Source organism: Heterodontus francisci, unplaced genomic scaffold (assembly GCF_036365525.1).
Source record: "Heterodontus francisci isolate sHetFra1 unplaced genomic scaffold, sHetFra1.hap1 HAP1_SCAFFOLD_59, whole genome shotgun sequence".
NCBI lineage: Eukaryota > Metazoa > Chordata > Chondrichthyes > Heterodontiformes > Heterodontidae > Heterodontus > Heterodontus francisci.
Genome location: NW_027140758.1, coordinates 5,694,234 through 5,721,688, shown reverse-complemented (window position 1 = coordinate 5,721,688; position 27,455 = coordinate 5,694,234). Strand labels below are relative to the sequence as shown.

The following is a 27,455-nucleotide window of genomic DNA, read 5'->3' as shown; positions in this document are numbered from 1 at the left end:
GGTCTGGCAGCATCTGTGGAGAAAGAAACAAAGTTAATGTGAGCGAAGGAAACAGACCTGAACTGTTAACTGTTTCTCTCTGCACAGATGCTGCCAGACCTACTGAGCATTTCCAGCATTTTCTGTTTTTATTACAGCAACACCTCTGATCAGCAGTAGCGGTGATAGTGCGAGCCAGGGGGCAGCCGGGAAGGTACGTTTCACTATAAAGTACTTACCTGACGATTCGGCGGACGCGGACACGGGGACTGCTGGGTAAGTGAACTTATATATTCGGGCAGTGGCTAAACCCGAAACACTACACGTGTCGTGTCTCCCACCCATCCTCCTCCTCCAACCAAAAAAAAGGACTCTTGTGTGGAGGGTTTGGTAAGGTAAGGTTTTCCTTTATATTTTTTTATTCTCTGTCGTCAATTTGGAGCAGAGGGGATGGAAGCTAGGGCAGTTGCATACTCCTCTTGCAGGATGTGGGAGGTAAGGGTCACCACTTGTGTCCCTGCTGACTTCACCTGTGAGAAGTGCACCCAACTCCAGCTCCTCACAGACCGCGTTAGGGAACGGGAGCTGGAGCTGGATGAACTTCGGATCATGCGGGAGGCAGAGGGGATGATAGAGAGCAGTTATAGGGAAGTCCTGACACCTAAGTCACAGGATAAAGGTTGCTGGGTGACCGTCAGGGGAGGGAAAGTGAATAGGCACACAGTGCAGGGATCCCCTGTGGCCGTTCCCCTCAAGAATAAGTATACCGTTTTGTATACGGTTGTGGGGGGGGACCTACCAGGGGAAAGCCACAGCGGCCAGGTCTCTGGCACTGAGCCTGGCTCTGCGGCTCAGAAGGGAAGGGTGGAGAATAGGAGAGCGATAGTGATAGGAGATTCAATGGTTAGAGGAACAGACAGGAGATTCTGTGGTCACGAACGAGACTCCCGGATGGTATGTTGCCTCCTGGGTGCCAGGGTCAGGGATGTCTCAGATCGAGTCTTTCGGATTCTTAAAGGGGAGGGGGAGCAGCCAGAAGTCGTGGTACATATGACATAGCTGGGAAAAGGGATGAGGACCTGAAAAGCGAATATAGGAGTTCGGTTGGAAGCTAAAAGGCAAGACGAGCAGAGTAGTAATCTCAGGATTGATACCGGTGCCACGTGCTAGTGAGGCTAGAAACAGAGAGCGAGTGCAGCTGAACACGTGGCTACAGAGCTGGTGTAGCAGGGAGGGCTTCAGTTATGTGGATCATTGGGATACCTTCTGGGGAAGGTGGGACCTGGACAAGAAGGACGGGTTGCATCTGAACTGGAGGGACACCAATATCCTGGGCGGGAGGTTTGCTAGAGCTCTTCGGGAGGGTTTAAACTAGTTTGGCAGAGGTATGGGATCCGGAGCTACGGATCAGTGGATGGGGTAGCTGTTGAACAGGCAGATACAGAGTGCAGAGAGTCTGTGAGGAAGGTTAGACAGTTGACAGGGCAAAGTTTCAGCCAGTATGATGGGTTGAAGTGTGTCTATTTTAATGCAAGAAGTGTCAGGAATAAGGGTGATGAACTTAGAGCATGGATCAGTACTTCGAGCTACGATGTTGTGGCCATTACGGACACTTGGAGATCACAGGGGCAGGAATGGATGTTGGATGTTCCCGGGTTTGGATGTTTCAAAAGGAATAGGGAGGGAGGTAAAAGAAGTGGGGGAGTTGCATTGTTAATCAGGGATAGTATCACAGCTGCAGAAAGGGAGGTCATCGAGGAGGGTTTGTCTACTGAGTCATTATGGGTGGAAGTCAGAAACAGGAAAGGAGCAGTCACTTTATTGGGAGTTTTCTATAGACCCCCCAATAGCAACAGAGACACGGAGGAACAGATTGGGAGGCAGATTTTGGAAAGGTGCAGAAGTAACAGGGTTGTTGTCATGGGTGACTTCAACTTCCCTAATATTGATTGGAACCTCCTTCGTGCAAATAGTTTGGATGGAGCAGTTTTTGTCAGGTGTGTCCAGGAAGGTTTCCTGACTCAATATGTAGATAAGCCGACTAGAGGGGAGGCTATGTTGGATTTGGTGCTTGGCAACGAACCAGGCCAGGTGGCAGATCTCTCGGTGGGAGAACATTTCGGTGATAGTGATCACAACTCCCGGACCTTTACTGTAGTCATGGAGAGGGACAGGAGCGGACGGGATGGGAAAATATTTAATTGGGGGAGGGGGAATTACAATGCTATTAGGCAGGAACTGGGGTGCATAAATTGGGAACAGATGTTCTCAGGGAAATGCACGACAGAAATGTGGAGGTTGTTTAGGGAGCACTTGCTGCGACTGCTGGATAGGTTTGTCCCGATGAGGCAAGGAAGGGATGGTAGGGTGAAGGAACCTTGGATGACAAGAAATGTGGAACAGCTAGTCAAGAGGAAGAAGGAAGCTTACTTAAGGTTGAGGAAGCAAGGATCAGACAGGGCTCCAGAGGGTTACAAGGTAGCCAGGAAGGAACTGAAGAATGGACTTAGGAGAGCTAGAAGGGGACATGAAAAAGTCTTGGCGGGTAGGATTAAGGAAAATCCCAATGCGTTCTACACTTATGTGAGGAACAAGAGGATGGCCAGACTGAGGGTAGGGCCGATCAGGGATAGTGGAGGGAACTTGTGCCTGGAGTCGGAGGAGGTAGGGGAGGTCGTAAATGAATACTTTGCTTCAGTATTCACTAGTGAGAGGGACCTGGACGTTTGTGAGGACAGCGTGGAACAGGCTGATATGCTCGAACAGGTTGATGTTAAGAGGGAGGATGTGCTGGAAATTTTGAAAGACATGAGGACAGATAAGTCCCTGGGGCCAGCCGGGATATACCCAAGGATATTACGGGAAGCGAGGGAAGAGATTGCCGCGCCTTTGCCGATGTTCTTTGCGTCCTCACTGTCCACTGGAGTAGTACCACATGATTGGAGGGTGGCAAATGTTATTCCCTTGTTCAAGAAAGGGAATAGGGATAACCCTGGGAATTATAGACCAGTCAGTCTTATGTCGGTAGTGGGCAAATTATTGGAGAGGATTCTGAGAGACAGGATTTATGATTAGTTGGAAAAGCATAGTTTGATTAGAGACAGTCAGCATGGCTTTGTGAGGGGCAGGTCATGCCTCACAAGACTTATTGAATTCTTTGAAGATGTGACAAAACACATCGATGAAGGAAGAGCAGTGGATGTGGTGTATATGGATTTTAGCAAGGAGTTTGATAAGGTTCCCCATGGTAGGCTCATTCAGAAAGTAAGGAGGCATGGGATGCAGGGAAAGTTGGCTGTCTGGATACAGAATTGGCTGGCCCATAGAAGACAGAGGATGGTAGTAGATGGAAAGTATTCAGCCTGGAGCTCGGTGACCAGTGGTGTTCCGCAGGGATCTGTTCTGGGACCTCTGCGCTTTGTGATTTTTATAAATGACTTGGATGAGGAAGTGGAAGTCTGGGTTAGCAAGTTTGCCGATGACACGAAGGTTGCTGGAGTTGTGGATAGTGTCGAAGGCTGTTGTAGGTTGCAACGGGACATTGACAGGGTGCAGAGCTGGGCTGAGCAGTGGCAGATGGAGTTCAACCTGGAAAAGTGTGAAGTGATTCATTTTGGAAGGTCGAATCTGAATGCAGAATACAGGCTAAAAGACAGGATTCTTGGTAGTGTGGAGGAACAGAGGGATCTTGGGGCCCAGGTCCATAGATCGCTCAAAGTTGCCACCCAAGTTTGATAGGGTTGTTAAGAAGGCGTATGGTGTGTTGGCTTTCATTAACAGGGGGATTGAGTTTAAGAGCCGCGAGGTTATGCTGCAGCTCTATAAAGCCCTGGTTAGACCACACTTGGAATATTGTTTTCAGTTCTGGTCGTCTCATTATAGGAAGGATGTGGAAGCTTTAGAGAGGGTGCAGAGGAGATTTATCAGGATGCTGTCTGGACTGGAGGGCATGTCTTACGAAGAAAAGTTGAGGGTGCTGGGGCTTTTCCCATTGGAACGAAGAAGGATGAGAGGTGACTTGATAGAGGGGTACAAGATGATGATAGGCATAGATAGAGTGGATAGCCAGAGACTTTTTCCCAGGGTGGAAAGGGCTATCACCAGGGGGCATAATTTTAAGGTGATGGAGGAAGGTTTCGGGGAGATGTCAGAGGTAGGTTCTTTACACAGAGAGTGGTGGGTGCGTGGAATGCACTGCCAGCGGTGGTAGTAGAAGCAGATACATTAGGGACATTTAAGCGTCTCTTGGATAGGTACATGGATGATAGTAGAATGAAAGGTATGTAGGTAGTTTTGATCTTAGAGTAGGTTAAAGGTTCGGCACAACATCGTGGGCCGAAGGGCATGTACTGTGCTGTACTGTTCTATGTTCTATGTTCTCTAACACAGGTGTTGGGAGGCTCAGCCTGGCTACGCAATGTTACAAGGACGCTGAGTGACACCATCGACAACGGGACAGAGAGAAAAACACACAGAAAACTAATAGACTGTGAGGAAATAAAAGTGAGGAACGGAGAGAGAGAGAGAGACAGACAACGAAACTGAGATGGAGAAACAAGGCATTTGTATGATTGTGTACTCCCTGTTGTGTAACGGTATTTCCTGTTGTGTAAATATGTTTTCTGTTGTGTAAAGATGTCTCCTGTTGTTGTGCAAAGGTTTTCCCTGTTATTGTTTTATTTTCTGTTGCTGACCGTCTCCTCACTGTGACCATTTGTCCTGGTTTTATTGTGGCCAACATCACCATCTGGTGGTGGAGAGGAGGTTCTGCAGGAAGGGGGTTGACAAAGTGGGAGAGACTCGGCTGGCCCGTGTTTGCAGCTTGTGTTCGTGTGAGCAAAAGTGATTTGTTACTGATTGATGCGTTCACTCGAAGGAAAAAGCTGATTGCAATCGAGCGCATCTTGTTATTATGGGGAAACACTTGATGTTTTGAAAGTGAACTGTTTGTGTTACGACCAAACATAAATAGCAGAGAATGGTTTCGATCCATCGACCCAGCACGCTTCCGCTGCGCCACTCTGCAAACTGCTGGTTTAAATTTTAGCTGCCTGTTCGTGAAATATGTTCATTTCCCCAATGTTTTTATAAAAATAGGATTGGAGTCGGATTTCTCAAGAATCCCAGACTCAGCAACACACGTGCTGACGGACTCACCCTCACTGCCCAATGACACAAGGACACAGAGTAACAGCACCGACAATGAGGCAGGCAGAGAAAGACACACAGAAAACCGGGTAGAGATCATTCGGACCCAAAAGGGAACAGACAGAGAAAGACACACAGAAAACCAGGAAGAGTCAGTATTGGAGGCTAAATCACTGAAAGTATTTAAAGAGGATGTAAATAGATTTTTGAAATATTGGAGAGTTGAGGTCTATGAAGAGCTGGCATGAAAGAGGAGTTGAGGTCTGGGGCAGATCAGCCATGATCTTACTGAATGGCAGGGCAGGCTTGAGGGGCCGAATGGCCTACTCCTGCTCCTATTTCTTCTGTTCTTATGTTATGTTATATCTAATGTATATGTCAGGATGCACTATGGGAATTAATACTGAAACTTATAAACTCATAATGTGTGTAAATATTGGGCTGATATTTAACTTGAATCTCAGAGTACACTATTGTGGTTAATTCTGTAAGTTTGAAAAGGGAACTCTGTGCCATAATGAAAACAAGAAATGCTGGAAATACTCAGCAGGTCAGGCAGCATCTGTACAGAGAGAAGCAAAGTTAACGTTTCAGGTCAGTGACCTTTCAGATGCTGCCAGACCTTTTGAAAGTCCATGTAGACCACATCAACAGCATTGCCCTCATCAACCCTCTCTGTTACCTCATCAAAATCTCCAGCAGGACAGTTAAACATGATTTTCCCTTAAGAAATCCATGCTGGCTTTCTTGAATTAACCCACATTTGTCCATGGGACTATTAATTTTGTCCCGAATTATTCTTTCGAGAAGTTTTCCCACCTCCAAAATTGAACTGACTGGGGAGTGAAATGAGGTGAGTTGCTCTAACAGAGACAAAAACAAGAAATGCTGGATTCACTCAGCAGGTCTGGCAGCATCTGTGGAAAGAGAAGCAGAGTTAACGTTTCGGGTCAGTGACCCTTCCACAGATGCTGCCAGACCTGCTGAGTGAATCCAGCATTTCTTGTTTTTGTTTCAGATTTCCAGCATCCGCAGTATTTTGCTTTTATTTTAGTGCTCTAACAGAGAGCCAGCACGGGTTCGACAGGCTGAATGGCCTCCTTCTGTGCTGTCGCCATTCTATGATTGTATGATTCTAGCAACAACTGTTGGTGGAGAGGCAGTGATGCAGGAATGGGTTGACAGGAAGGGGAAAGTCTGGGCTGGTGTGTGTTCGGGTTTGTGAATAAAGGTGATTTGGAAGCTGTGTTCCAAATTGAAGTGTTTACTGGAAGGAAGATGTTGATGCAAATAAAGAGTAAAACATGTTAAGACGAAGCGTGGTGTGATTGGGGATAGCAGTAAATATAGTGTTGGTGAATTATTTGTGTTGATAAACTTCCAATGCGCCCTCTGCTGCAGGCTGCTGTTTATATCCAGCTGTGTATTAGTGCTGTGTGTTAGCGAGATAAATGTTTGTTTCAACGCTGTTTATAAAGCAATAGCATTGCACTCAAACAGTCCCAGACATAGCAACACACGTACAAAAGCAAAATACTGCGGATGCTGGAAATCTGAAACATAAACAGAAAATGCTTGAAATAGTCAGCTGGTCTGGCGGCATCTGTGGAGAGAGAACAAAGTTAATGTGAGCTAAGGAAACAGATCTGAACTGTTAACTGTTTCTTTCTCCACAGATGCTGCCAGACCTACTGAGCATTTCCAGCATTTTCTGTTTTTATTACAGCAATACAGGTGTTGGGAGGCTCAGCCTGGCTACACAATGTTACAAGGACGCTGAGTAACACCATCGACAACGGGACAGAGAGAAAAACACACAGAAAACCAATAGACAGTGAGGAAGCAAAACTGAGGGACAGAGAGAGAGACAACGAGACTGAGACGGAGAAACAAGGCATTTGTATGATTGTGTTCTCCCTGTTGTCTAAAGGTATTTCCTGGTGTGTAAATATGTTTTCTGTTGTGTAAAGATGTCCCCTGTTGTTGTGCAAAGGTTTTCCCTGTTATTGTTTTATTTTCTGTGACTGACCGTCTCCTCACTGTGACCATTTGTCCTGGTTTTATTGTGGCCAACATCACCATCTGGTGGTGGAGAGGAGGCTCTGCAGGAAGGGGTTGACAAAGTGGGAGAGACTCGGCTGGTCCGTGTTTGCAGCTTGTGTTCGTGTGAGCAAATGTGATTTGTTACTGATTGATGTGTTCACTGGAAGGAAGAAGCTGATTGCAATGGAGTGCCTTTGGAAGCATCTTGTTATTCTGGGGAAATACGTGATGTTTTGAAAGTGAACAGTTTGCATTATTACGAAGCATAAATAGCAGAAAATGGTTTCGATCCATTGACCTCTGGGTTATGGGCCCAGCACGCTTCCACTGCGCCACTCTGCTAACTGCTGTTTTAAATTTTGGCTGCCCGTTAGTGAAATATGTTCATTTCCCCAATGTTTTGATAAAAATAGGATTGTAGTCGGATTTCTCAAGAATCCCGGACTCAGCAACACACATGCTGACGGACTCACCCTCACTGCGCAATGACACAAGGACACGGAGTAACAGCACCGACAATGAGGCAGGCAGAGAAAGACACACAGAAAACCAGGAAGATATTATCAGGACTCAGAAAGGAACAGACAGAGAACGGTACTGAGCAAACCAGCAAGAGACAGCGAAAGACTGATGAACACCACTTGGAGGGAGCACTGAGGGTGGCAAGGGTCCAGAATGTAGTCTGGCTGGGGGATTTCAATGTCTATCACCATGAGTGGCTCGGTAGCACCACTACTGACCATGCTGGCCGAGTCCTAACGGACATAGCTGCTCGATTGGGTCTGCGGGAGATGGTGAGGGAACGAACAAGAGGGAAAAACATACTTGAACTCATCGTCACCAATCTGCCTGCCGCAGATGCATCAGTCCATGACAGTATTGGTAGGAGTGACCACTGCACAGTCCTTGTGGAGATGAAGTCCCGTCTTCACATTGAGGATACCCTCTATCGTGTTGTGTGCCACTACCACTGTGCTAAATGGGATAGATTTTGAACAGAACCAGCAATGTATAACTAGGCATCCATGAGGTGCTGTGGACCATTAGCAGCAGCAGAATTGTAGTCAACCACATTCTATAACCTCATGGCCCGGCATATTCCCCCACTCTAACATTACCAACAAGCTGGGGGATCAACCCTAATTCAATGAAGAGTGCAGGAGGGCATGCCAGGAGCAGCACCAGGCATACCTTGAAATGAGGCATCAGCCTGATGAAGCTACAGCCCAGGACTACTTTCATGCCAAACAGCAGAAGCAGCATGCAATAGACAGGGCTAAGTGATCCCACAACCAATGGATCAGATCTACACCCTGCCACATCCAATGATGAATGGTGATGGACAATTAAACAACCAACAGGAGGAGGTGGCTCCACAAATATCCCCAACCTCAATGATGGGGGAGCCCAGCACATCAGTGCAAAAGATAGGGATGAAGAATTTGAAACAATCTGCAGCCAGAAGTGCTGGGTTGATGATCCATCTCGGCCTCCTTCTGAAGTCCCCAGCATCACAGATGCCAGTCTTCAGCCAATTCGATTCACTCAATGTGATATCAAGAAACGACTGAAGGCACTGGATACAGCAAAGGCTACGTGCCCTGACAATATTCCAGCAATAGTACTGAAGACCTGTGCTCCAGAACGTGCCGCGCCCCTAGCCAAGATGTTCCAGTACAGGTACAATACTGGCATCTACCCGGCAATGTGGAAAATTGCCCAGGTATGTCCTGTACACAAATAGCAGGACAATTCCAACCCAGCCAATTGCTGCCAAATCAGTCTACTCTCAATCATCAGTATCGTGATGGAAGATGTCATCGACGGGGCACTTGCTTTGCAATAACCTGTTCAGTGACGCTCAGTTGGGTTCCGCCAGGGCCATTCAGCTCCTGACCTCATTACAGCCTTGGTTCAAACAAGGACAAAAGAGCTGAACTCAAGAGGTGAGGTGAGAGTGTCTGCCCTTGACATCAAGGTAGCATTTGACTGAGTATGGCATCAAGGAGCCAGAGCAAAACTGGAGTCAATGGGAATCAAGAGGAAAACTCTGCACTGGTTGGAATCGTACCTAGCACAAAGGAAAATGGTTGTGATTGTTGGAGGTCAATCACCTCAGCTCCAGGACATTACTGCTGGAGTTCCTCAGGGTAGTATCCTCGGCCCAACCTTCTTCACTACTTCATCAGTGACCTTCCTTCAATCATAAGGTCAGAAGTGGGGATGTTCACTGATGATTGCAAAATTTAGCACCATTCGCGACTCCTCAGATAGTGAAGCAGTCCATGTAGAAATGCAGCAAGACCTGGACAATATCCAGGCTTGGGCTGATAAGTGGCAAGTCACATTCGCGCCACACAAGTGCCAGGCAATGACCATCTCGAACAAGAGAGAATCTAACGATCTCCCATTGACATTCAACGGCATTACGATCGCTGAATCCCCCACTATCAACTTCCTGGGGGTTCCCATTGACCAGAAAATGAACTGGAGTAGCCTTATAAATAGTGTGACTACATGAGCTGGTCAGAGGGTAGGAATCATGCGGTGAGTAACTCACCTCCTGACTCCCCAAGCCGGTCCACCATTTACAAGGCACAAGTCTGGAGTGTGATGGAATACTATCCACTTGCCCGGATGGGTGCAGCTCCAACAACATTCAAGAAGCTCGACACCATCCAGGACAAAGCAACACGCTTGATTGGCACCCCGTCCACAACATTCACTCCCTTCACCACTGACGTAAAGTGGCAGCAGTGTGTCCCATCTACAAGATGCACTGCAACAATGCACCAAGGCTAGTCAGGCAGCACCTTCCAAACCTGCATCCTCTACTGCCTAGAAGGACAAGGGCAGCAGATGCATGGGAATACCACCACCTGAAAGTTCTCCTCCAAGCTACACATCATCTTCACTTGGAACTATATCGCTATTCCTTCCTTCACTGTCGCTGGGTAAAAATCCTGGAACTCCCTTCCTAATAGCACTGTGGGTGTACCTACCCCACATGGACTGCAGTGGTTCAAGAAGGAAGCTCATCACCACCTTCTCATGGGCAATTAGGGATGGACAATAAATGCTGGCCTGGCTGGCGACGTCCACATCCCATGAAACAAATAATTAAATACAATAACAGCTCATCTCAATTCCTAGTATTTCTAAATCCCACCAGTCCAACATAAGCTGAACAATTATTGCATGTTGTGATTGACGGTCTGGTCTGTAAACTGCACTGTATCACAGATTGCTGACATTTGCTAACTGGAAGTGAGAACTGCAAAATCGGGACAGTAGTTCACATAGTCTGTCAGTGTGAAAGAATCAGGCAATGTGAGGTAATAGAATTTGTCTGTAAATGTTACACTCACATTGCTTTATATTTTTATATTGAAAATAAAAGTAATCATTTCGTGAAAATAGTGACATGTTGTCCAAACTTTGGTAGCCAGTTGTTTTCGTCTTGCACTCAGCAGGGCAATCCACAAGAATACCAATTGAAGGGAAAACAACAACTTTCTTCTGTATGAGAAGAGAGTGCTGATTGGTTGGCAAGTGAACTCTGATTGGTCGAGGCATTGCCATTCAGAATGCATCAGTTTATGGTAACTGACAGATAACTGCCCAGCTTTGTCTGAAATTTAAACCAGGCAGCTTGACTCTGATTGGTCACGGCATTGCCCTGTGGAATGAGCCAGTGAATGGCTGTCACTTATTTTGTTTAGCTGAAACTGGCACAACATGTGTGCATGTTCTTTCTGTCTGCAAAGAACAGGGCCCTGTGTATTAATATATGTAGCTTGCAGTACACACCAGTGCACCACACTGCGAGCCCTACTGACAGTCTTAAATCGGTGGTCAGTGTAATTCTCAGCACACTGAGAATTATTTCACAAATGTTGTCCTATTGTGGAATCACATCTCATGTTGGATACTGTGTTTTGAGTTTTGCAAGCACGGGTTGGTTGGGTTGGGCCCATTGCGAACAGCGGAAGGGACATGTTATTTGATACAATCCGCCAGTTTTGGGATGTACGGTCTAGAAACCTAGCATCACACTGGTATTGAAATTCATATATCACGTTACTTATTTGTGTGATAGGCAGGATGTCTCTTTTGCTTGACAGCAGCATCCTGTTAGTGGCGAACACCACACTTGTTGCTCCTGCATAGCAACAGCAGGAAACAGCTCGCTTCACCTGTTACTCAAATACTGGGGATATATTACCCTTCCAGGGTAATTTGAGGGAGACTGGGCACTTTTTCAGGGCTCAAAATGACGTCCTTCAGCCCATTTATAAGTTTGTGTGATATGCAGTGAGAAATGATCTGATCAGTGTAGCCATTGTAATGCAGGATGTCTTTGATTCGCCCTATTTCAGCATCAAGCTTGCATGGTGAGCAAATGGCTCAGCCCTATTTATGACGTTGTCGATAAGACCAATTTTATAGCGCGTGGAACTGTAATAATCCCAACGCGTGTATTGACCAGTGAAGGTAGGTTTGCGGTAGACTGTGGTAGAAAACCCCTTAGCAGATTTCTCAACTAGTACATCAAGGAAAGGGAGCTCATTTGACTGCTCCATTCCAAAGGTGAATCTGAGTGTAGGATGAAGCCCATGAAGACGTGCAAGGAAATTATTTCATGCAGCTGCGGATTCAAATTTAGCAAACGTATCATCTACATATTGGAAATATGCAAGCGGTCGGAGGTTAGGTGTCATTCCCTTAAAAACAGTTTTGTCATGGAATCCAACAAAGATGTTTGTGAGAGCTGGGCCTAGAGGGGATCCCATGGCAACACCAGCAATGCATGGTGTCAATAAAACTGAACTCAACTGTGCAAGTTGCCGAGTTCATAAGTTCAATGAATACAGATTCACACAATGGTGAAGGGTATAGATCACCATGATATAGCACTGCATTGCAAATATCTATGGCTTCCTGAAGTGGTACATTGGTGAATGGGCTAGCAATGTCAAATGACTCATGGACACGGCATTGCTATCGATATGCAAGTCCTGTATGGTCTTCGCAAATGTGAAGGAATCCTTCACTGTGCATGTGGTGAACTTGCTCAAAAACTGGTTGGAACAATTTGCCCAACCATTTGGCAAATTCATTTCAGGAAACTATTTACATTACTTCAAATAAAGGCAACACAACGACACAAAGAATTGAGCACAACGCTGAAAGTTTCACAGCAAATAGTCAAGTGAGAAAAGGATGAAATACAGAAAGAAAAAGCCTAAAATACTGAAAACACTCAGCCAGTCCGGAAACAACTGTGGAGAAGAGAAGCTCGGGTTAGTGGTCCAGTTCTGTGACCCTTCTATAGACCTGAAACATTGCTCCTACCTTCCTCTCTCCACAGATACTGCTGGAACTGCTGAGTGTTTCCAGAATCTTCTGTTATTATTCAGATTTCCAGTGTGTGCAGTATTTCTCTTTTTGAAAATAAAAATATTCCCTGAGAGGAATGGAACGTTACATAAAAAATAGGAGTGGGCCATTCGGCCCATGGAAATAGCTCTGCCATTCAATAAGATCACAGCTGATTTCCTACATCAACTCCATCTTCCCACACTGGCACAGATCCCTTGATTCCCTTAGTATCCAAAAACCTATCGATCTCTCTCTTGGATATACCCAACGAGCATCCACATCTCTTGAGTCACAGAGAGATACAGCACTGAAAAAGGCCCTTCGGCCCACCGAGTCTGTGCCGACCAACAACCACCCATTTATACTAATCCTACACTAATCCCATATTCCTACCACATCCCCACCGACCCTATATTTCCCTCCCACCTACCTAAACCAGGGACAATTTATCATGGCCAATTTACCTACCAACAAGTCTTTTGGCTTGTGGGAAGAAACCGGAGCATCTGGAGAAAACCCACACAGACACAGGGAGAACTTGCAAACTCCACCTAGGCAGTACCCAGAATTGAACCCGGGTTGCTGGAGCTGTGAGGCTGCGGTGCTAACCACTGCACCACTGTGCTGCCCATAATGTGCGATCTCACCAAGGCTCTGTCTAATTGCAGTCAAACTTCTTTATTCTTATAAAAACTCTTCACAATGTTGAACACAACTATTAACTGCCATTCTGCTCTAAGAAGAAGGACCCCAGCTTCACACACCCCAGACCCCTATTCTTTCCACATTAGCTGAATTCCTGCATTTCTGATACCATTCCAGTAAATCTCCTCTGCACCCTCTCTGAGGCCTTGACATTCCTGCTAAAGTGTGGAGCATGGAATTAGACACAACGCTCTAACTGAGGCCTATAACCAGTGAGATTTCTAAAGGTCCAGCATAAATTCCTTGTCTGTGTCCCGTAATCCCATTTCTGGTTTCTGACTCAAAGTCGGCTCTGAGCTGTTGAAACTGCCTGAATAAATATTTCCACCCAACAAAGCGCTCGGAATGTGAGAAGGGACAAAGTGAGTGACCATGTACATCAACTCCAAGTAAAACTCCACCATGTAGTGAAAACACTCGAAACACAACGGCTCTTTTAAGAGCCACCCACAATCGCTCTGAAAAAACTGCACCAACATCTCTCTAGAATTGGGTTATTTCATTGGTTTTAATGCTCAGTAACTCTCTGGAACTTTCTCACTGTCTTTGTGTTTTCTGTTTCAATCTGGTATGGAGATTCTGGGAAGATGAGTTTCACTGCCTGGGAGGATCTTTGTGGTTTTCCTGCAGAAACACAAAACAAAGTCTCTTTCCAGAGTCACCCACCGCCTCATAGGGACAGCAGTGACATGGGAACGGGAGCTGGGGTGTGTTTTATGCCGGAAATATCAGTTAATGATTTATGTTCTGCTCTCGTTATATTCCAATCTCTGAATTGAGCCTTTCCACCACACCAGGGTTATGGGGAGAGTTTTCATCGTTTCTTTTCTAAACGTACAGACGATGTTATAAAGTTGCTGATTTACCCAGATGGCGGATTCTCCCCTCACAGTGAAAAGTAACATCACACCTTCACATTGTTTTATAATTGAATAATTAGTCAAATGGAATTATTTGTGATGTTATTTCCCCCGAGACGGTGTTTCCTGCAGTGAAACTGAGAAGTTTCAGCTCAGTCATTCAGGGACCTGGAATTCCTGCAGTTTGAACCCGCTGTAACCCCAGCCCACTTCTGATTGGTCACCCTCTTCTCATAAAGTCAGTGACAGCACATGAGGAGGCCATTCGCCCCATTGAGTCCATGTCGGGTTTCCAATCTGTTCAGTCCCCGACTCAATCCCCAAATCCTTGCGGGTCAAAATGACCGTGGCAGGACTCGAACCTGCAATCTTCTGATAACATCATAGAATATATCGAAGTCAGACGCCTTATCCATTAGGCCACACAGCCATTAGCTTACATGAATAATTCAATCAGAGAATCTCGAAGCACAAAATATAAAAAAAATCATTGGTTGAACCTATCAACCTGGCAGAATATTTGAATTTGTGAAAGCCGCCAATTTCACTGTGGAAAAGAAGTGATCGACTGGGAAAGTACATAAAATCTATTTTCCCGTAGCGGTTTAAATAAACTTTTAAAACACAATTTTGCTTTTACCGACTCAAATTGCTGGTGCTATTTTATGAACAGCTTTATTTTGCCAATTTTTGTCAACTTCTCATCCGTAACTGACATTAAAAGACTCCGTTCAGCAATCTTTCACACGACAAATAACTCAAACTCGGTGTGGAAGTAATAAATTACAGACTATTGGTAATTCCCCTTCACACAGGCTTCAGGGGGACAGTGAGAAGCCACTGAAATAGTTGCTTCATCCTTTTAAAAGGTTCCCATTCTGTCCTGTTACTGACATGTTGGAATCAGATTTGTATTTAACAAGATATTTCTGTGAAAACAAAATCCTCAACAGACCAGCTGGGAATCTGGGAATCACTGTAGTAAAATTTTGATTAAGAAGACGGGACCGTCTCACCAGCAGCCGGGTTACATTCCCCTCACATCCTTATCCAGTGAGCAGCTCTTTCCCTCGAGAAATAGACAGCAGCAGTTGGAAGTTCAGTAAAAGGATCGGTTCATTGAGACAAGTTTCTGACTGACAGGTGGTGATGAATATTAGTACAAGAAGGTCCTGGAATGGGAAACAAGTGTCCAGAGTAGGGTCTGAAATCAGGACAGGGAAATGGCCAGCACTGACACAGATCATTTCATTATTACATTGATATCTGACTGTCTATAAGGAGAAGCGAGTTAAACACATGATGGTGAAAGGAATGGAAGATGATGCTGGTTGTTCTAGATGAAGAGGGATAGACAGAGGTGTGGGTACAGCAGACTTCAGACAGTAATCAACCCTTTCAGATACTGTGGGTGGATCTGAAAAGAGCCTTTGGGATAGGGAAAAAAGCTCTTTGTTTAAAAACCCTCAAATAGCTACCTTGTAATTGGTCAGGTTACTAATGTTTTAGTTAGTGTAATTTATGAATAATTACTAATTAGAAAGTGCTGTTTGGACAGAGTGTAAAGCTGTGAGTTGATGTGTGAGGGACTTCACTGACTGGGGGAAGGAGGTGCTCTTTGGTCTCTTCTGCCTTTTCAGCCTCCATGGTATAGGGGAAGAAGCTGATCGGTGAGTAACTGGTAAATTATTCGACTTATTCCACTTATTACACGAGCAATAATGAGTTTGTAAAGCTAAGTAATGGCAGGGCAGCTCGAAAAGTAAAAGTTCTAAATTGGGGGAAGGCAAATTTTACAAAACTGAGAGGTGATTTGGTGGATGTGGACTGGATACAACTACTTGAAGGAAACCCAAAGATGTTTTATCAGTCCATTAAGAGCAAGAGGATAACTAAGGAAAGGGTATGGCCTATCAGAGATGTACAAGGGAACTTCTGTGTGGATCCAGAAGATGTGGGCGGGGTTCTTAATGAGTTTTTTGTCTCTGCCTTCACAAAGGAGAGGGATGATGCAGACATTGTAGTAAAAGAAGAGGAGTGTGAAATATTAGATACGATAAGCATAATGCGAGTGGAAGTACGAGAGGGTCTGACATCCTTGAAAATGAATAAATCACCAGGGCCAGATGGTTTGCATCTGAGGTTGTTAAAGGAAGCCAGGGAGTAAATAGTGGATGCGCTGAGGATCATCTTCAAATCCTCACTGGATATGGGGGAGGTGCCGGAGGATTGGAGCTCTGCGAACGTTGTACTATTATTTTAAAAGGATGTGGTAAGTCTGACCTCAGTGGTGGGTAAATTATTCGAATCAATTCTGAGGGACAGGATAAACTACCACTTAGAAAGGCACGGATTAATCAGGGATAGTCAGCATGGATTTGTTAAGGGAAGGTCATGTCTCACTAACTTTATTGAGTTTTTTGAGGAAGTAACAAGGAACATTGATGAGGATAGTGCGGTGGATGTGGTTTACATGGATTTTAGTAAGGCATTTGATAAGGTCCCACATGGCAGTCTGGTCAATAAAATGAAAGCCCATGGGATACAGGTGAATGTGGCAGGTTGGATCCAAAATTGACTCAGTGACAGCAAACAAAGGATAGTAGTCAACGGATGTTTTTGCAAATGGAAAGCGGTTTTTCGTGGCGTTCCACAGGTCTCAGTGTTGGGTCCCTTGCTGTTTGTGGTGTATATTACCACACGGGCAGCACAGTGGCGCAGCGGTTAGCACCGCAGCCTCACAGCTCCAGCGACCCTGGTTCAATTCTGGGTACTGCCTGTGTGGAGTATGCAAGTTCTCCCTGTGTCTGCGTGTGTTTCCTCCGGGTGCTCCAGTTTCCTCCCACATGCCAAAGACTTGCTGGTTGTTAGGTTAATTGGCCATTATAAATTGTCCCTAGTTTCGGTAGGTGGTAGGGAAATATAGGGGCAGGTGGGGATGTGGTAGGGATATGGAATTAGTGTAGGATTAGGATAACATGGATGGTTTGTGGTCGGCACAGACTCGGTGGGCAGAAGGGCCTCTTTCAGTGCTGTATCTCTTCAAAAAAAAATTAATTATTTGGAATTAAATGTGGGAGCTATGATTGGGAAATTTGCTGATGACACAAAAATTGGCCGTGTAATTGATAGTGAGGAGGATGGCTGTGGACTTCAGAATGATATGAATGAATTAATTAAGTGGGCGGAAAAGTGGCAAATGGAATTCAATCTGGAGAAGTGTGAGGTAATGCATTTGGGGAGGGCAAACAAAGCAAGGGAATACACAATAAACGGGAAGATACTGAGATGGGTAGAGGAAGTGAGAGACTTTGGAGCGCATGTCCACAGGTCCCTGAAAGTGACAGGATAGGTAGATAGAGTGGTGAAGAAGGCATATGGAATGCTTTCCTTTCTTGGTCGACAAAAGCAGGGATGTAATGCGAGAAGTGTTTACAACGGTGGTTTGGCCACAGCTGGAGTATTGCGTACAGTTCTGGTCATCACATTACAGAAAGGACATAATTGCTGTGTAGAGAGTACAGAGGAGATTTACAAGAATGATACTGTGGGTGGCTCTGAAAAGAACCTTTGGGTATTTGATAAAATCCTGGCAGATTGCCTTGGTTTTGGTGCCCGGAGCGCTGGTTTTCTTGGGCAGCAGCATGGCCTAGATATTAGGCAGCACCCAGCCCTGAGTGATGGTCACCCCTCCCAGCAGATTGGTGAGCTCCTCGTCATTCTGGACAGCCAGCTGTAGGTGTCTGAGGATGTTGCGGGTCTTCCTGTTGTCCTGGGCCGCGTTACTGGCCAACTCGAGGATTTCAGCGGTCAGATATTCGAGCACAGCAGCCAGATAGACCGGGGCTCCGACACCCACATGCTCAGCATAGTTGACCTTTCTCAGGAGCCTGTGAACACGGCCCACCGGGAACTGCAGTCCAGCCCAGGAGGAGCGTGACTTGGCCTTGGACCGAGCTTTCCCGCCGGTCTTTCCTCTTCCAGACTTTTCTTTTCCAAAAATATACTTGAGGACATTCCGTGCAGACCACTGCCTGATGGATTGGTGGTCAAAGGTGTTTTTCCACACAAACATTTCCACGAACGCACAGTCCAACTGGATGGAGCGTTCCGTGGCAATGTGACCAGATCCATCCTTCGCAACACCGGGGTCAGATAGAACCTCAGCACATAGTGACAGTTGCTGTTTGCATACTGGGGCTCTCCGCACAGCTTGATGCAGCCACATACTAAGGCGGCCATCAGGTTGAGGGCGATGTTGAGTACATTTTTTCGCCTTTATCCAGAGGTTTGAACATCGTGTCCCTCTGGACCCTGTCCATTTTGTGTCTTCAGATAAAGCGGGAATTGGCTCGGGTGATCGCCACAGCGCAGGAGTGGGGTATGGGCCAGACCTGTGCCACTTACAGCAACAACGTGAGCACCTTGCACCTGATGACCAGGTTCTTACCCATAATAGAGAGAGATCGCTGCTCCCACTTGCTCAGTTTATGTTGTACCCTGGCTACTCGCTCCTCCCAGGTTTTGGTGCGCGTCCCGGCCCTTACAAACCATATCCCCAGCACCTTCAGGTAGTCTGACCTGACGGTGAAGGGGACAAAGGATCGGTCAGCCCAGTTTCCAAGGAACATGGCCTCGCTCTTGCCATGGTTAACAGTGGCTCCCGAATCCAGTTCGAACTGGTCGCAGATGCTCATCAGTCTGTGAATGGACAGCGGATCCGATCAGAATACTGCAACATCATCCATGGACAGGGAGGCTTTGACCTGAGTGACTCCGCTGCCTGGGATTGTCACCCCTCTTATGCCCGCATCCTTCCAAATAGACTCAGCAAAGGGTTCGATACAGCAAACACACAAGGCAGGGGAAAGAGGACAGCCCTGTCTGACTCCAGATTTGACTGGAAACTTTCTGATTCCCACCCAATTTTTTGGACTGTACTACTGATGTTTGTGGAGAGCAGTTTGATCCAATTGCAGATTCCCTCCTCAAACCCCATTTTGGACAGCATATCCATCATGTATGTGTGCGATATCCTGTCAAAAGCCTTCTCCTGGTCCAGGCTGATGAGGCAGGTGTCCACCCTCCTGACCCGTACATAGGCGATCGTATCCCTAAGTAGCACGACACTATCAGAGATCTTCCTGCTGGGTACAGTACAGGTCTGGTCAGGGTGAATCACCAACTCCAGAGCAGACTTGACTCGACTGGCGATGACTTTGGACAGAACCTTGTAGTCTACATTAAGCAGTGAGATGGGCCGCCAATTTCTGATTTCTGCCCTCTCCCCCTTCTGCTTGTAGATGAGGGTGATGATGCCTTTCCTCATGGATTCTGACATGCTGCCGGCCAGGAGCATACTCTCGTACACTTCCAGCAGGTCTGGGCTGACCCAGTACCACAGGGCCGAATACAACTCAACTGGTAAGCCGTCGCTTCCGGGAGTTTTCTTCGTCTCAAAAGACTTGATGGCCTTTGTCAGCTTGTCCAGAGTTAGCGGTTTGTCCAGATTCTCCTGCATGCTGTCATCTCAGACCTCTGTGATAGATGACAGGAAGGACTGGGAGGACGTGCTGTCCATAGACTTCACGTCTTACAGCCCAGCATTCAAGGATTTGCTAATCCTTAGTATGTCGGAGTGTGAAGTTGTGACTGAGCCATCCTCTTCCTTCAGGCTGCTGATCACAGAGCTCTCTCTGTGTACCTTTTGGAAGAAGAAACGCGAGCACGTCTCATCCTGCTCAATGGAGCGGACTCTGGACCGGAAGATGATCTTGGAGGCCTCCGTGGCAAAGAGCGAGGCCTGCTGGCTCTACACCTCTTGGAGATCCTCCTTGACCTCGACCCCCATCGACTGCAGCCATAGCAGATTTTGCATACTTTTCGGGAGTTGGGACATTTCCCTTTGTCTCTCTCTCGCCCTCTGAACACCTTTGGAGATAAAGAACCTCTTGATATTCACCTTGATCACTTCCCACCAGTGCAACGGATACTCAAGGAGGGTCTCACTGTTCTCCAACTTTTTCAATCTCTTTTGAGTTGCTCAATGTTCTCTGAGGTTAGTAGTGTAGCATTGAGCTTCCATGTCCCCCTGCCAACCCGCTGGTCATCCTGTAAGTGACAGTCAGCCAGTAAGAGGCAGTGGCTGGAGAAGAACACCGGCTTGACGTCGGTGGATCTGACCGTGAAAACAGGGGACACATACAGGAAGTCAATCCTGGAACGGGCAGACCCGTCCGATCTTGACCAGGTGTATCTATGCTGCTCTCTGTCTGCAGGTTTGCTGAAGACATTGTGCAGTTTGGCATTTTTTAAGAATCTGGGCGTAGCGTCCAGTTTTCTGTCGTCACTGCCAGATTGTCCAGCTGCATCAATGATGCAGTTGAAGTCACCTCCAAGAATGATCGGCCTGGATGTCACCAGCAGCAGTGTGAGTTGCTGGAGGATGGTCAGCCGCTCACTGTATTCGACCGGGGCATATACGTTGCTTAAATGGAGCGGAGCATTGTTGTACATTACATCTGCTACGAGAAGGCGACCGCCCACCAGCATCTTAACTTCAGAGATGGTTAAATTGCCTCCCTGCAGCAGAATCCCCAGGCCGGAGGAACAGGAATCATTTCCCCTGGACCAGATCGATGTCCCATGGGATCACCATCGTGACCATTGCCTGTAAGTGCTGCGGTGCAGGATTCCACACTCCTGACAAAACAGTACGCCGGCTTTGACCTTTGCGAAGTCATCCAAGGTTGAAACACATCACGTGGTGGATTTAACACAATGCATGTTAATCGAAGCAATCTTTATATCCACTATAAAGTTGGGTGTTGCTTACCACACCAGGTGTCCTTGCTAGTCCCAGTCCTTGAGTATGTTCCTGCATACCCATAGTGTACGCAAGCTGTTTCACATTCGTTGAGCCCAGAAACCCCTCATGGTTATTCATGAGGGTTTTGTTCCACTGGGGTGACATCGGCGGGTGGGGGGCGGGTCTTGTAGGCAGCAAGGCTTGGGTTGTCCTCTGCTGTTGGTGTCTTTCCCCTCGGTCCCTCCTCAAAGACATCACTGTTCCTGACTTCCGGAGCTGGAGCTGGAGTGCGCAGGACAGCAGCCTGAACTACAAATTCAATGTCAGATAGAACGGACAAACAGTACCTGATTGTGAAGTACAGAATTAATCTCAATAATGTAACCAGACTGCAGACTGAGCTACATGTTACACACAACTCCACAAATATCACAAGTGGTCAGACTGGAGGATACAGTATTAATTCCATTACTACAAACTGAATGCACTGTTATCTGCCAGGACATAAAGCATATTGTAAAATGAAAGGACACAGACCTGAAATGTTAATTGTGTTTCTCCCTCCACAAATGCTGCCTGAACTGCTGAGTATTTCCAACATTTTTGTTTATTTCAGATTTCCAGCATCTGCAGACTTTTGCATTTATTTTAGAGTTAAAGAAACATTGCATTGTGAGGTGGGAGTGACTGCCCTTGACATCAAGGCAGCCTTTGACATGTATGGCAACAAGGCAGCCCTAGCAAAACCAGTGTAAATAGAAATCGGGGCAAAATGCTCTGCTGTTTGCAGTCATACCTAGCACGAGGGAAGATGGCTGTTGTTGTTCAGGTCAATCATCTCAGTCTCCGGACATTACAGCTGGAATTCCTCAGAGTGGTGTTCTCGGCTCAACCATCTGCAGCAGCTTCATCAACGACCTTCCCTCCATCACAAGGCCAGAAGTGTGGATGTTTTCTGATGATTGCGCAATGTTCAGCACCATTCATGACTCCTCAGATACTGAAGCAGCCCATGTCCAGATGCAGCAAGACCTGCACAACATCCAGGCTTGGGTTGATAAGTGGCAAGTAACATTGGCATCAGATAAGTGCCAGGCAATGACCATCTCAAACAAGAGAGAATCTAATCATCTCCCCTTGATGTTCAATGGCATTACCATCACTGAATCCCCCACCATTAACATTGACCATTGGTTACCATTGACCAGAAACTGAACTGGACCAGCCATATAAATGCTGTGACTGCAAGAGCAGGTCAGAGGCTAGGAATTCTGCGGCGAGTAACTTACCTCCTGTTTCCCCACATCCGTCCACCATTCACAAGACACAAGTCAGGAGTGTGATGGAATACTGCCCACTTGCCTGGATGAGTGCAGCTCCAACAACACTCAAGTAGCCTATTTGATTGCCCACATCCACCACCTTCAATATTCACTCCATTCACCACTGATGCACAGTGGCAGCAGTGCGTACCAGCTAAAAGATGCACTGCAGCATCACACCAAGGCTTCTTCGACAGTACCTTCCAAACCCAGAACCTCGACCACCGACAAGGGCAGCAGATGCATGGGAAAACTACCACCTGCAAGTTCCCCTCCAAGCCACACACCATCCTGACCTGGAACTATATCACCATTCCTTCACTGTCGCTGGGTAAAAATCCTGGAACTCCTTTCCAAACAGCACTGCTGGAATTCCTGCAGCTCAAGGACTGCAGCGGCTTAAGAAGGCAGCTCACCACCACTTTGACAAGGGCAATTTGGAATGGGCAATAAATGCTGGCATAGCCAGTGATGCCGACATCACACTAACAAATGAAAAAAGTGAGGAAATAGTGAAGGGCTTTTATAGAATACACGGAGACATGTTTCCACTTGTGGTGGTGTATGAAACAAGAGCCAAAAATATAAAATCGACATTCATAAAACCAATGAGGAATTCATGAAAAAGGTATTTATGTAGTGAGTGGTTAGAATCTGGAATTTGCAACCACAGGGAGAGGTCGAGGCGAATAGTATTGATGCATTTAAGGGGAGGTGGAACAACTGTATGGGAAGAAAGGAATTGAGGGATATACATATGGGGCTTTATTTTTCTTTATTTGTGCATATGAAGCAGGGTGGCTGGAAATATGTGGAGAGCATAGAGAAGTTGGGACGATCCCAGTGCAGTGTTTTGTCTCGATGGATCTGCCCAGAATACTTGTGATGCAGGAGCTGGGAGCTTTAGTACTTCAGTGGAGACAGATACTGACACTGGTTTTCATTTGTGGGTGTTTTTAATGATTATTAATTGCAAAATTAAATTCACCTCTTTGTTATTTTGCACCTCCCCTGTTCTTGAGTTAAGACATATTTTTTCTTCATGCAGGCAAATACTTGAAGATATTGTGATGAATGTGATGGTTGCTGCACTCGAGGCACAAGGAACAGTGCAGCCAGCTCCTCTCACACACAGTAGGTACATTATCACTCAGAGTACAGAGGTATCGACAGTTAATCAGTTCCCTAGTCTCAGACTGCAGAAGTAGTCAGGCTCACATTGATTCCAAGTTCCAGAGACACATTTTCAATCCAACAATCAAACAAAACAGGAGAGAAATAAGTTGTTTCCATTTCACCCCAATTCAGTCCCATTGACAGTCAGATACCTCAATCCCAGGTCAAAGTCACCCTCATTAACAGATTGAAATACAATGTGTCAATCTAAATATAATGCAGACTTAGCTATCAATTAAATATCAGATAGAATTGGCACACAGTATTGATTGAATGGCACAGAATCTCATGTAATGCTGTACCCTGAGATTTAAATTAAATACCATACTCAAAGCTCACATCCATTCATGATAAAGGATGTTTAAACATCCCCATAGTGTACCCTGAGATACAAGTTACATACAAGTTCAACATTCATTACAGTGAAAGTTCTAAAGTGCTGAAAGATATTGTAACCCGAGACACAAATTAGATACCAGTTCAGAACTCACCCACACTGTGAAATGGAAAGATACAGAATCAATTCCATTAGTGTAGATTGATCTAAATATTATATCCCATTCTAAAAACTCATACAATATCAAACTGAAATACAGTATCAATTCCATGAGTGTAGATTGATCTAAACATTGCCAGTCCAAAAATAAAACAGTATTAGATTAAGTAATGCTGACAGAAAGTGCAAACTGTGATGTAAATTAAATGCCTGAACTCACCCAGACTGCGGAATTTAAAAATACAGTCGACTGAGATACACATTATTTACCAGCCAAAAACATCTCAAACATTATCAGTGTGAAATAGATTATCAATTCCATTTGTGTAGATTGAAATCCACAGAACAAACCAGTAAAAAATCTCGTACAGCGGTATGGTGGTTTTGTGGTGACATTACAGGACGAGTAATCCTGAAGTCTCCACTAATGGTCCAGAGAAACAAGTTCAATTTCCATTACAACAGCTGGGTAATTATAGTATCATAGAATCAAAGAAAGGTGAAGGCACAGAAAGAGGCCACTTGGCCCATCGTGTCTGTGCCAGATGAAAAAATTTCCACCCGTTCTAATTCCACCTTCCAGCATTTGGTCTGTAGCCCTGCAGATTACAGCACTTGAAGTGTATATCCAGACTTCTTTTGAATGAATTGAGGCAGTGAGTTCCAGACCCCCACCACCCTCTGGCTGAAAAAAACTTTTCCTCATCTCCCCCGTAATCTTTCTACCAATCACTTTAAATCTATTTCCCCTAGTCACTGACCTCTCTGCTAAGGTAAATAGGCCCTTCACTTCAACTCTGTCCAGGCACCTCAAAATTTTGTATGTTTCAATGAGATTTCCCCTCAGCCTTCTCTGTGCCAAGGAGAACAGCCCCAGCCTATCCAGTCTTTCCTCATAGCTGCATTTTTCCAATCCCGGCAACATCCTCGTGAATCTCCTCTGTACCCTCTCGAGTGCAATTACATCCTTTCTGTAATGAGGTGATCAGAACTGCATACAGTATTCGTTGTGGCCTGACTAATGATTTATGCAGTTCCAGCATAACCTCCCTGCTCTTAAATCAAGACATCGGCTAATAAAGGAAAGGATTCCATATGCCTTCTTACCACCTTATCGACCTGTCCTGCTACCTTCAGGGATCTGTGGACATTTACTCCAAGGTCCCTCACTTCCTCTACACCTCTCAGTATTCTCCCATTAATTGTGTACTCCTTTGCCTTGTTTGACCTCCCCAAATGCATCAACTCACACTTCTGAATTGAATTCTATTTGCCATTTTTCTGTCCATCTGACCAGACCATGAATATCTTCCTGCAGCCTACAGCTATCCTCCTTGCTATTTACCACACAGCCAATCTTTGTGCCATCTGCAAACTCATACCTCCTACCTTTACATCCATGTAGACGACATCAACTGCACTACCCTCATCTATCTTCCTTCTTAATTCTTCAAAATTTCGATCAAGTTGGTTAGACAAGATCTTCCCTTAACAAATCCATGCTGACTATCCTTGATTAATCTGTGCCTGTCGAAGTAACATTTTATCCTGTCTCTCAGAATAGATTCCAATAATTTGCCCACGACTGATGTTCGACTGACTGGCCTGTAATTATTTGGTCTCCCTCACTCCCTTTTTAAACAAAGGTACAACGTTAGCAGTCCTCCAATCCTCCATCACCACACCTGTATCCAGTGAGGTCTGGAAAATGATGATCAGCTCTTCTGCTATTTCCTCTCTTGCTTCTTTTTAACAGCCTGAGGTGCATTCCATCCGGCGCTCGTGATTTATCCACTTTCATATACACTAATCCATGTGAGCCGCATGGAAGATGGCAGGATCCCCAAAGACACATTGTACAGCGAGCTCGCCACTGGTATCAGACCCACCGGCCGTCCATGTCTCCGTTATAAAGACGTCTGCAAACGCGACATGAAATCGTGTGACATTGATCACAAGTCGTGGGAGTCAGTTGCCAGCATTCGCCAGAGCTGGCGGGCAGCCATAAAGACAGGGCTAAATTGTGGCGAGTCGAAGAGACTTAGTAGTTGGCAGGAAAAAAGACAGAGGCGCAAGGGGAGAGCCAACTGTGCAACAGCCCCAACAAACAAATTTCTCTGCAGCACCTGTGGAAGAGCCTGTCACTCCAGAATTGGCCTTTATAGCCACTCCAGGCGCTGCTTCACAAACCACTGACCACCTCCAGGCGCGTATCCATTGTCTCTCGAGATAAGGAGGCCCAAAAGAAATCCCAGTAATATGTCCTCTCTCCCTCTGTTGATCACATCCATACTTCACACCCCTCTTCCGTATCTACAATATATGCTTCTTCCCCCTCTTTTGTGAAGACAGATGCAAAGCATTTATTCAGAACAATGCCAGCTTCTTCTGCTCGACACATAGGTTACCTTTTTGGTCTTTTCTGTGCCCTACTCTTTCCTTATTTATCCTTTTACTCTCAATGAATTGATAAAACATCTTTGGGTTCACCATAATTTTGATTGCCAATATTCTTTAATGCTGTCGCTTAACTTTCCTAATTTCAATGTTGATTTCCCCCCTCCACATTCTGTACTCCTCTTGGCTTTCTGTAGTATTCAGTTCTCTGTGTTGGGCATAAACTTTCCTTTACTACCTTATTATACCCATAAACTCCTTGACATCCATGGGGCTCTAGATTTGGCCTTCCCACCCTTTTTCTTTGTGGGAACATGTTGACTCTGAACCCCTTGATTCTCCCCTTTGAATTCTTCCCACTGCTCTGACACTGATTTACCTTCAAGTACCTGTTTCCAGTCCACTTTCGGTAAATCACTCCTCAGCTTAGTAAAGTTGGCCTTGCCCCAATTGAGAACTCTAACTCCTGTTCTGTCCTTGTCCTTTCCATAATTATATTAAAACTGACTGAATTCTGATCACTACCACCAAAATGCTCTCCCACTGCCACTCCTTCCACCTGCCCTCTTCATTTCCTAAAACTGAGTCTAAAACTTCACCCTCTCTTGTTGGACTTGCTACATATTGGCTAAAAAGTACTCCTGAATGCACCTCAAGAATTCTGCTCCCTCAATTCCCTCTACACGAAAAGTAGCCCAGTTAATGTTGGGGTGGTTCAAATCCCCTACTGTTCCTGCCCTATTGTTCTTGCACTTCTCAGATATTTGCCGACATATCTGCTCTTCCATCTCCCTCTGACTGTTTAGGGGTCTATAGTACACTCCCAGTAGTGTGATTGCCTCTTTTTAGTTCCTCAGCTCAATCTATACGGTCTCATTTGATAAACCTTCCAACATATCATCTCTCCTGACAGCTTTAATAGTTTCTTTGACCAAAATTGCCACTCCCCCTCCTTTTTTATCCCCTTCTCTCTCACGTCTGAAAACCCTGTAACCAGGAAAATTGAGCTGCCATGCCTGTCCCTCCTTAAGCCATGTTTCTGTAATAGCTATGATATCATACTGCCATGTGTCTAACTGTGCCCTGAGCTCATCTGCTTCATTTGCTATACTCCTTGCATTGATTTAGATATCCTTGAG

The 27,455-nt window shown here is 45.7% G+C and overlaps 2 non-coding genes across 2 annotated transcripts; both read right to left on the bottom strand.

Moving 5' to 3' along the window:
* Window positions 1-7,440: 7,440 nt before the first annotated feature.
* On the bottom strand, window positions 7,441-7,512 carry trnam-cau (transfer RNA methionine (anticodon CAU)). Its single transcript has one exon. It is a non-coding gene; the product is annotated as a tRNA-Met (tRNA).
* A 6,946-nt stretch (window positions 7,513-14,458) lies between these two features.
* trnar-ucg (transfer RNA arginine (anticodon UCG)) lies at window positions 14,459-14,547 on the bottom strand. Its single transcript is given in 2 exon segments — window positions 14,459-14,494; window positions 14,511-14,547. It is a non-coding gene; the product is annotated as a tRNA-Arg (tRNA).
* Between the last annotated feature and the right edge of the window lie 12,908 nt (window positions 14,548-27,455).